Source organism: Melanerpes formicivorus, unplaced genomic scaffold (assembly GCF_026170545.1).
Source record: "Melanerpes formicivorus ecotype bairdi unplaced genomic scaffold, bMelFor1.0.p_v2 SCAF_2, whole genome shotgun sequence".
Lineage (NCBI taxonomy): Eukaryota > Metazoa > Chordata > Aves > Piciformes > Picidae > Melanerpes > Melanerpes formicivorus.
In genome coordinates this window covers 46,085,242-46,093,853 of record NW_027142354.1, presented here as the reverse complement: position 1 = coordinate 46,093,853, position 8,612 = coordinate 46,085,242, and positions in this window count along the sequence as shown.

The window sequence follows — 8,612 nt, the reverse complement described above, 5'->3', positions numbered from 1 at the left end:
TGTTTGAATATTAATAGTAATGAACTACATAAAAATACTGACCAAGAAAATTTCAGGACAGAGTATTCAGAACATTAACTCTAGAAAGTCACTACAGAAACCAGAATGAAAGTACTTTTGGTTTCCCAGAAGCAATTTGTTCTTTGTCCTCCTTCATCAATAATACTTTTAGAATGAGGAATGACAGGTTGCAGATCCTACTTTACTGCCTGTTTCTTATCCCATCTCCCAGAGCACAGATGAGATGAGACCAATGACTTGAGCTGAAATAATTTTAAATCTTTTGTTGCTGTTCCATTGTTTTTGTTTAATAGGAGATATCCACATGGAAAATATAACTTTTCTGACCTTTCTCATTAATGATATCAATCTTTCCAGCCCTAGTGGGCTTAGTTTGGGCCAAAAAAAGCCCTCTCAAAAGCAATAACCCACTTATAGAATTTTACACTACACATTTTAGTTTAAAATAGTCTAGCTGCAGGAAAAACTACTATCATTTAGAGTTCAAGCTTAAGTAGTATTAATGGAAAACGATGCATGAAAACAGATCTCATTACTTAATCGGTCAAAGTCCAAGATTTTTCTTCAGCTTCTCTTAAATCTTTGGCCTTCACAGGATGGTTGAAGTTCAAAATCAGGTCACAAAGCAGTAGTTGGCTCTCCACTGAAAGACAAAGAGCACTGTAACATCATGATATTTATTGACTAGTAGATGTTAATTGAATGGCAACTGATCTACAGCACTTGTTGAATTGTCCATCTATGAGCTCTTTAGAAAACGTGAGGAGTTGTCTTGCTTTGTTGACTTCAAGACAACTAAAATAAACTTTGGAATCAACATACTGGCAATATTTCTATTAGGAGACAGTGTTTCCACGATGCAATTATTTTAACCAGAATTCTACCAGGATCCCCTTTCTGTGTAACTACTGTTTCATTCATTCCTCACAACAAAAGCACAACTGTATTGTTTCCTTAGATTAAAACCCAGAAAACCAAGCCATTGTCAGCTACATGCTTTATAAAACAATGCCTTAAGCAACATCTTGTTTAGCTGAATGATGAAATCAGAATTACCATTTAGTTTCTTCAGCTCACTGGACATTTTCTCAACATTTTTAATTGCAGCTTCAAGGTTAAACAGCTGATCAGTAGCAGCATTTTTGAACACCTATACGAAATAGAAAGAAAACATAACTGGCAGTGTACAGATGACTCAAACTCAGTGATCCAGCTAGTCGTCATCTTTCTGAATTTTTTTCTTTGATTTTCTAAAATCATAATTTGAATTAAACCTTCCTATGTGCTCACACATGGCAAATTGCAGCTACTGAAGGCAACTACCAAACCATCAGGCTTTATTTTGGTTTACCTTTTTTATTTACAAACAACTACAATGAAGTCAATCATATCTAAATTTTCTCTCCTCACCAGATTATTTTTTTTTCAGTTTTGTTTTCCATCTCAGTTTTTTCTAGAGAATTGAACAGAAAATTAAGCTCGAGTAATATTCAATCAACCACGAGATGGAGCTATTGCGACATCAACGTGTATAAGCCATTGGCGTCATAAGCACTGTTAACGAATCTAGTAATAACACCCAGCAAAATTTGTGTCTGTAGAGCTAATTATTTAACAATCAGAGTATTTTTGCTTCTTTTGGTGATTATATTATCTTCATTTAATATTTAATTTAAAACAAACAAACAAAACCACAGAAAAACCCAACCCCAAAGAACAAGAAAAACTGGGAGACTATTAAAACTAGAAACCATTTGAAATCAAATGCAATTTAAAACTCAGTTTATACTATCCATTAAGGATTTCTTTCCCTTAGGAAAAATGCTAAAGAAAATTTCACAGATTATGTTTTCTGGCCTAATTGTAAGTTCTTTATTTAATAATCATATAGAACTTCATAAGCAATACTTGCTAATGTAGAACATCTCAGCACACTGAGAAATACAACTGGAAAAAACCACCCTAAACCCCCCACAAACAACAACAACAACAAAAAAACCCCACCAAACCACAAAAACACCCCAAATCAACATACATTTAACAAAGATTTATTGTCCAAGTCTCTCTTCCCTTCAGGCAGTGACTTTGCATGGAGCTCATCAGCCAGGGACAAAGATCCTAAAAGGACAAACCTTAAATGATTATGGCATTTTTTATATAGATGCACATGCACATATAAAACACAGATTAATGTTTCATAAATAGAATGATTTGGCCTTGCTTTCATTAATGATATTTAAGAGAAGAATCTAAGGGATCACAGAGTTTCAGTTCTCCTTGAGGAAGAATTAAATCTTGCTTTTTTACTTATTTTACTTCCTTTTAGAGACAATGTTTCAGAAAATGTTTAGGAGTTAAACAGAGAACTACTACTAGTGAATCAACATGTTGGTAACAATGATGAAAAATTCCTCAACCAAATTTCCATCCTTGGAAATTAAAAATTTTGTACAAGATCTAAAAAGTCACTGCAATTGGTGCCCGTCAATAAACTATGGAGAGAGAATCTAAGGCACAAACACAAAAGATACCAAGTTTTGAACATCTATCATTAACAGAGCTGTGATTAAATACCAGGCCCCTGGGCTCCTTCTTCCCCCATTCTCTTCTTTCTTTGCACTTTAGTACACCCTCAAGGAAGTCTAAGTGTATGACTGGAAAGCTGTTTCAGCACTAAAAATGGAGAGAAGAAAAAAGAAGGTTGTTGTTTCATCCTGATTGTGTGCATTCAGAAAAGGTGCAATGAATTTCAAAAGACCCTGCCCTTAGCTAAAAGGACAGACCAAAGAAGCTGTCCCAGAAACAGCCTGCAGTGGGAGCTCAGCCTGCTGTGGGGCTGGTGGTGGGACCAGTGTGCTGTTCAGGGTGAAGCAGCTCCCCAGGAGTGCACCAGCTCTCATGGAATGTGCAATGAGAGGCCCCACAAGGCTTGAGGATCCCCCTGTTACCAGAAGCTCTCCTGAGCCAGCAGCAATCAGAAGAGGTGCCTCACAGAAAGGCCTACAGACTGTAGTGGGGCAATAGCATCTGCCCCACAGATTCATCAGGCCATGGTGACTGCTCACTCCTGTCCTTGGGTGTGCTTCAAGGGCAGGTACACTTGCTAACAGTCAGAACCATTGGCACTAGCCTTTTCTTGGTGTTTAGGCTTCTTAGCGTTGAGCCTTTTTAGGCTCACCTCTCCTCTGGAGCTGGTGCCCAAGACCCTCCTTCCAGGTGTGGCCTGCAGGGATGGCCCATCTGCTCTGGATGGCTTCCTAAGGTGGCAGCACAGCCTGGCCTTCCCTCCTGGCTGCCCCATCCCCAGTATGCACAGTGGGTGCTCACCGCTAAACCTAGGGGCTGACCATGGTACCTCACAGGCACTGGTGGGGGTTTGCAGAAGGGAGCAGCGCAGCCAGTACCACAGGAGATGAGGAACCTGCCATTACCTCAGCCTGGCTGCACCGTGGTTATTCCACAGCAGCAGCAGGTCAGTTTCACTCCAGTTCAGCCCTAGTAGGCACCAATCCCAGGACACTTCCACTGTATCCCCTAACTGACAGCAGACAGCAGCCCAGGCAGACAGAAGAAAGCACATGGCCCAGTGCTGGGGATGCCTTCCACTTCTCTCAGCAAGGAAAGCCCCATGATGTGTCCGTTTTCCTGCACATGAAACATCAATAGGTTGTGAGTCCTCAAGAAGTTGTGATTTTAGGAGTGGAAGGTAAAAAGTAACCACAAGTATAGTAAGAGCTGAAGAAGAAATTGAAAAGACTGAGGTGGCAACAGTGGAGTGGTGAATGATGATTTCCTCTCGTCCTTTGAGGCCCTGCCTGTGGAGCCCTTATTGCGTGTTGAAGCAACTAGTTTATTGGCAGAAAATTCCTTTTTATCATCAATTTAAATTCACATGGCATAAGACTAATTTATGACAAGTAAACCTCAAATAATGAGCATAAAATCCTGCAAGACAAGAGACAAGAGACACATTTTGCTGCATGGATTTATCAACTTAAACTGCAACCATGAGTGCTGCCCTTAGATCCACATATCTGAGAGGGAACTGTTCATTTCTTTCCCAGTGTGTGTTCTGCAGTACTTAAAGCCAGGGATACCAAGCAAGGGAATGGCTGTCGGCACTTTTAATTTATTGCAACCACTTTTCCTGCTGCTAAGAGTTCATCTGTATTGTGAACCTGCTGTTTGGCACCAGTGAGGAATTCTTTCTAGTACATCACAAAGAGTGGAATTACTTGGATGAACAGTGAATAGATGGACAGAGTCAGCTACCATTTATTTACTCCTCTATACTCAAGGCTTCTACAAAACAACTTTAAGTTAAAGAGTTTTGACTGTATCGCTGTGTGATGGCTTAATTGCAACCCAGAAGAGCATTTTTTGTAAAGGCAGAATTAAATTGTGATTCAAAGAGAAAATGTGATACACTGCATAGATTGTGGGGCTTTTCTCAAGATGAGAAAGGAAACATTTTACATGTGCACTAATTCCTGTACCACAGTCTTTCGGTTTATAAGGTCTTGCAAAGACTTCAGCGCAAACAAGTTAGCTGTGCCCCTTCTGCACACCTCTAAGCAAAGAGTTCTCTGTGATTACTGGAAGCTGGTGATTTGCTGGCAGAATACCAGAGCATAGTTGTATGCAAAGAAAATATACAACCAACTGCTTTTATACATCTCCTATACAGAAAAGAACCTGTAAACTGTATATAAAATATAGGTACAAAAAAAAAAAAAGTAAAACAGCAGCGTAGCAAGTTCCTCAAAACATTTGCATCAGTAGAAGCAGAAGTTATTTTCTTCAATAAGCTGTAAAAGAGAATGATTAAATGTCTGCCAGGAAAGAGGTTAGCAGAGGAAGCTAGAAGAAGAAAAAAAGGCACCTGCTTTGCTGCAGAGACTGCTTGGAAAAGTAGCTGGAATGTGCTTGTGTGGTGCTAGGAGAGGGGAATAATACAGGTTACCTCAAGCGAAGTAAATTACTGAGTAACAGGGAATTTCTCAAGACATGGGAGGCAGTTCCACATTGACTTCTGTTGAAATATTTTATTTAAGTGTACTTTCTGAATTTGGGGGGGGGGGGGTCCATATCCTAAAAATAATATCTTGCATTGTATTTAAATTCTTCCATGAACCAACTGTAGAAGCCAAACCAGAATATTATAATGACCTGAAAAATTAAATTCAAAATATGTCCAATAAACAGAGTTGCCAAAACTAACTGGAGGAATCAAGCAGGGTGGTTCTTAAAGGGAAGGCCTTTCTAAAAGTAAACCTCAATAATTTGAGATATTCACAAGCAAGATGACCAACAGTGTAGGAGCTTGATTGTACAAGAAGTTAAAAAGAGAGCAAGAGATATTTAATTTCTACAACCACATTTACTGGGAACTGAAATACTTTCTGGATTTCATTATCAGGTAATATTCCAAAATGAAAAACTGAAGATAGTTACTTAAATTATTAAGTTACATCTCTGTATGAGGGACGTTCTCATAAGCATTGCTAGTAATTTCATATCAGCATGCCAGTTTATGAACTGCAGTTTCATGTTCACGTGAAATAAACCTAGAGGTTTGTGTTCAAAGACCCACACAGTTGGAGCTGATGGCCACACTCTTTAATCAGTGACTGCTCTGGCTCTGTGTGCTACTGTACCACATGAAGCTTCTGAGTCCCTGGAGTCTTTCTGAGAACACTTTCAGTTATGGAAGAAGCTGTTCAGCCACCTTTATGAACCTCAGATAAAGACAGAATTACTACCAATGCAGTTCTCTAAGGAGGGTAAAAGACCAAGAGGGCTAGAAATGTATTTTAGGTCATGAATTTAGGATTATAATGTAAATCAGCAAGAACTGCAGGCAACTAAAACTGCACAGATTGCTTTACACAACTGCCTTCTTCACCTTTGCAGTGAAATGACTTTGACTATAATTTCAGGCCAACCCAGAGCAACTAAATACACAACCACTGAACAAGAGGATTTCAGATTAAAGGGAATTCAAATTTGTTCTCCGGTATAATCAGAGATGAAGTGAAAGAGAAAGACCACAATCTCATCTTGTATCCTACTGATGCAAAAAATATTTTAAATTAATTGGTCTAATAGGAAACAGAAAATAATCTACTCAAAGACAGTATTTTAGTGAGTGAACTAATAAACACTAATAAGTTTTGACTTTTAAGGAAATTGTATTTACAAATTGTATTTACAAACATGGAAAATGTGATATAAGAAGTAAACTTCACCTGTAAACATAACCATTTGCTGTTATTTTGAAAGCTTTAGCTTCTATAATTTCAAGTGGATCTAACAGAAGAATTATTAAACTTGCACATGAAAAGCTCTAACAATAGAGGAACTGCTTTTTTACCATTGCCTCCTACTTCAGATGCTAGTCTTCATGTAGGAGACACTGAACAGCAGACTCGAGAAGGCAATATATGAGGCAGTTTGCCTAAGCAGCTGCTTCAATACTGTCCCTGCAGTAGGCAAAGACCTAAGAAAACACACAGTGACACCTGAGTGGAAGATGGACCTCACTGTACAGAGCCTTAATCCCTTCTTCATGGAACTTTGAGAGATGCACAAATAGTTTTGCTTTCTTTATGGTCTATATACCATGGAAAATTAGAACTACTTCTGAAAGCAGAGATCCTGCTTGCCGTGCAGTTCATGTAATTTATAACCACAACTAGTCCTGCAGAGCTTTTTAAAATTAAGCTCACATGTATCCAGGAGCAGAGCAACATGTTTTTAAGAAGTATTAAGGAATTCCTCATGCTTTGTACTAAGGAATTCCTCATACTTTTTTGGGTTTCACAATAGAAGTGACTTCAGATATTCTCATATAGTTTTCCCATTCATAATAAAACCATTGAAATGACCCAGGAGTTTGACACAAACCTTTACTCATTAGCACATAGCTAGTTAGAGCTATAAACCTATAGCTACTTCTAGTCCTTGCAGACACTCACTTATACTTCTCTATATCCTTGCACATACCAAATGCTATTCAGTAAGATTTTTCTCATCTGCACTGGAAAAAATAAGTTTATAACCCAAGGAACTGTGAAATTGTCTCCAGTTCCTACAAAACTAGTGATTTCAGACTGCCTTGTGGAAAATGACTGAAATGACATTGTTTTATAGCTCAGTTTTTATGGATGTCTTAACATACTGCTCTCTTATCTTCCTATATCTCCTTAACACTAACAGCAGACAGGCTGAAATACTGCAGAGAGAAGTAAGGGAGTATACCAGTATCAGTTAATCAGGTTTATCATTCGCTACACTGCAGATTATCCCTTCTTCACTTAAGTTCATTTAATGCTACAGACTGTAATGGTTAGAGACACAATGTATGTATTACAACTTCTACTAGCTGTTCCTGTTGTAATTATCTACATTACTTTTCATGTGTCAAGTTGAAAATCAAAATAGAAATTAGAGGGGGGTAAAAAAAGAGCAATCTGCTCATGGAAATGCTGTTATAATTTTGAAATTACAGGCTTAATTGCTGTCATTGCTTTATCAGAAGACTTTGTTTGATTAACTCATGAAACAGCCAGCAAGAATCAAAATGAAAGCTGTCTCCATTGTTCAGCTGGGGCATTTCCCTGTAACTGAGACATTTCATAAATTTAGCTGTCTAGAATAAAAAGAAACACAAAAGACTTGATTTTTGCAATAATGTTTGTGCTGTAAAAGTCAACAAATGCCACATAATGCACTCTCAGTAAGTACTACAATCTCTGGAAAGCAGAATGGTAGAACTCCTGAGCGACACTATAGGCCTCCTTCCCAACTTAAAATGTACTAGCTGAGAGCACCAATGTGCTTGGCCGAAAAGGCTGGTTATTTGGGCCGATGTGAAAATGGCAAGTATGTAGTAGCTGTCAGATAATCGATGCCTTAAGAGCATGTTGTGTTAGCTTCCTACTCAGTGATACTGCAGTTCCAGGGGGAAGGGCTCTAGCAAGAGGAAGGCAGACAGAAGAGCTTTTCAACTAGGTTCTCTCTCTATGCTGTCAGAGTGATTATCAGTCAGAGTACCATCTATCCATTGGTGGTAATTCAGGGCGTTCAAATAAGCCAAAAAGAAGCTTTTTCCCTTCTGTTGACTACTGTGACAGTTGAGAGAACTGGACCTCCCCTTAATGAAGTCAGTTTTTGATGAATAAGTAACTCTTTCAGGTCATATTTCACACCTGAATTTTATCAGAGAATGCATGAAATACGATATTTCAGGTGGAGTTTAACAGTCTTTCAAATATGAGAGAGATTGCTCTAAATAACTATGACATAAGGTAGCAAGTTACTAGCTGTAATCATTTTGTGGCAGCTATTTAGCATCACAGATGATGACCTCATCATGCATTTGCATGTCCTGGCTCAGATTTCTCACAGCATGACAATAGTGACATTGTGCTCAATGAGTTAGGACAGGCACGAACATTAGCTTGAGCATAAACAGAGCAGAGCATAAAAATAAAACTTATCAGAAATGAGTCAATATTTATGTTAGAAGTGCTTGCAGTGAAAGAGAGGAAGTGGATACGTGACAAGTGAAGAAGGAAGTGTAACACACC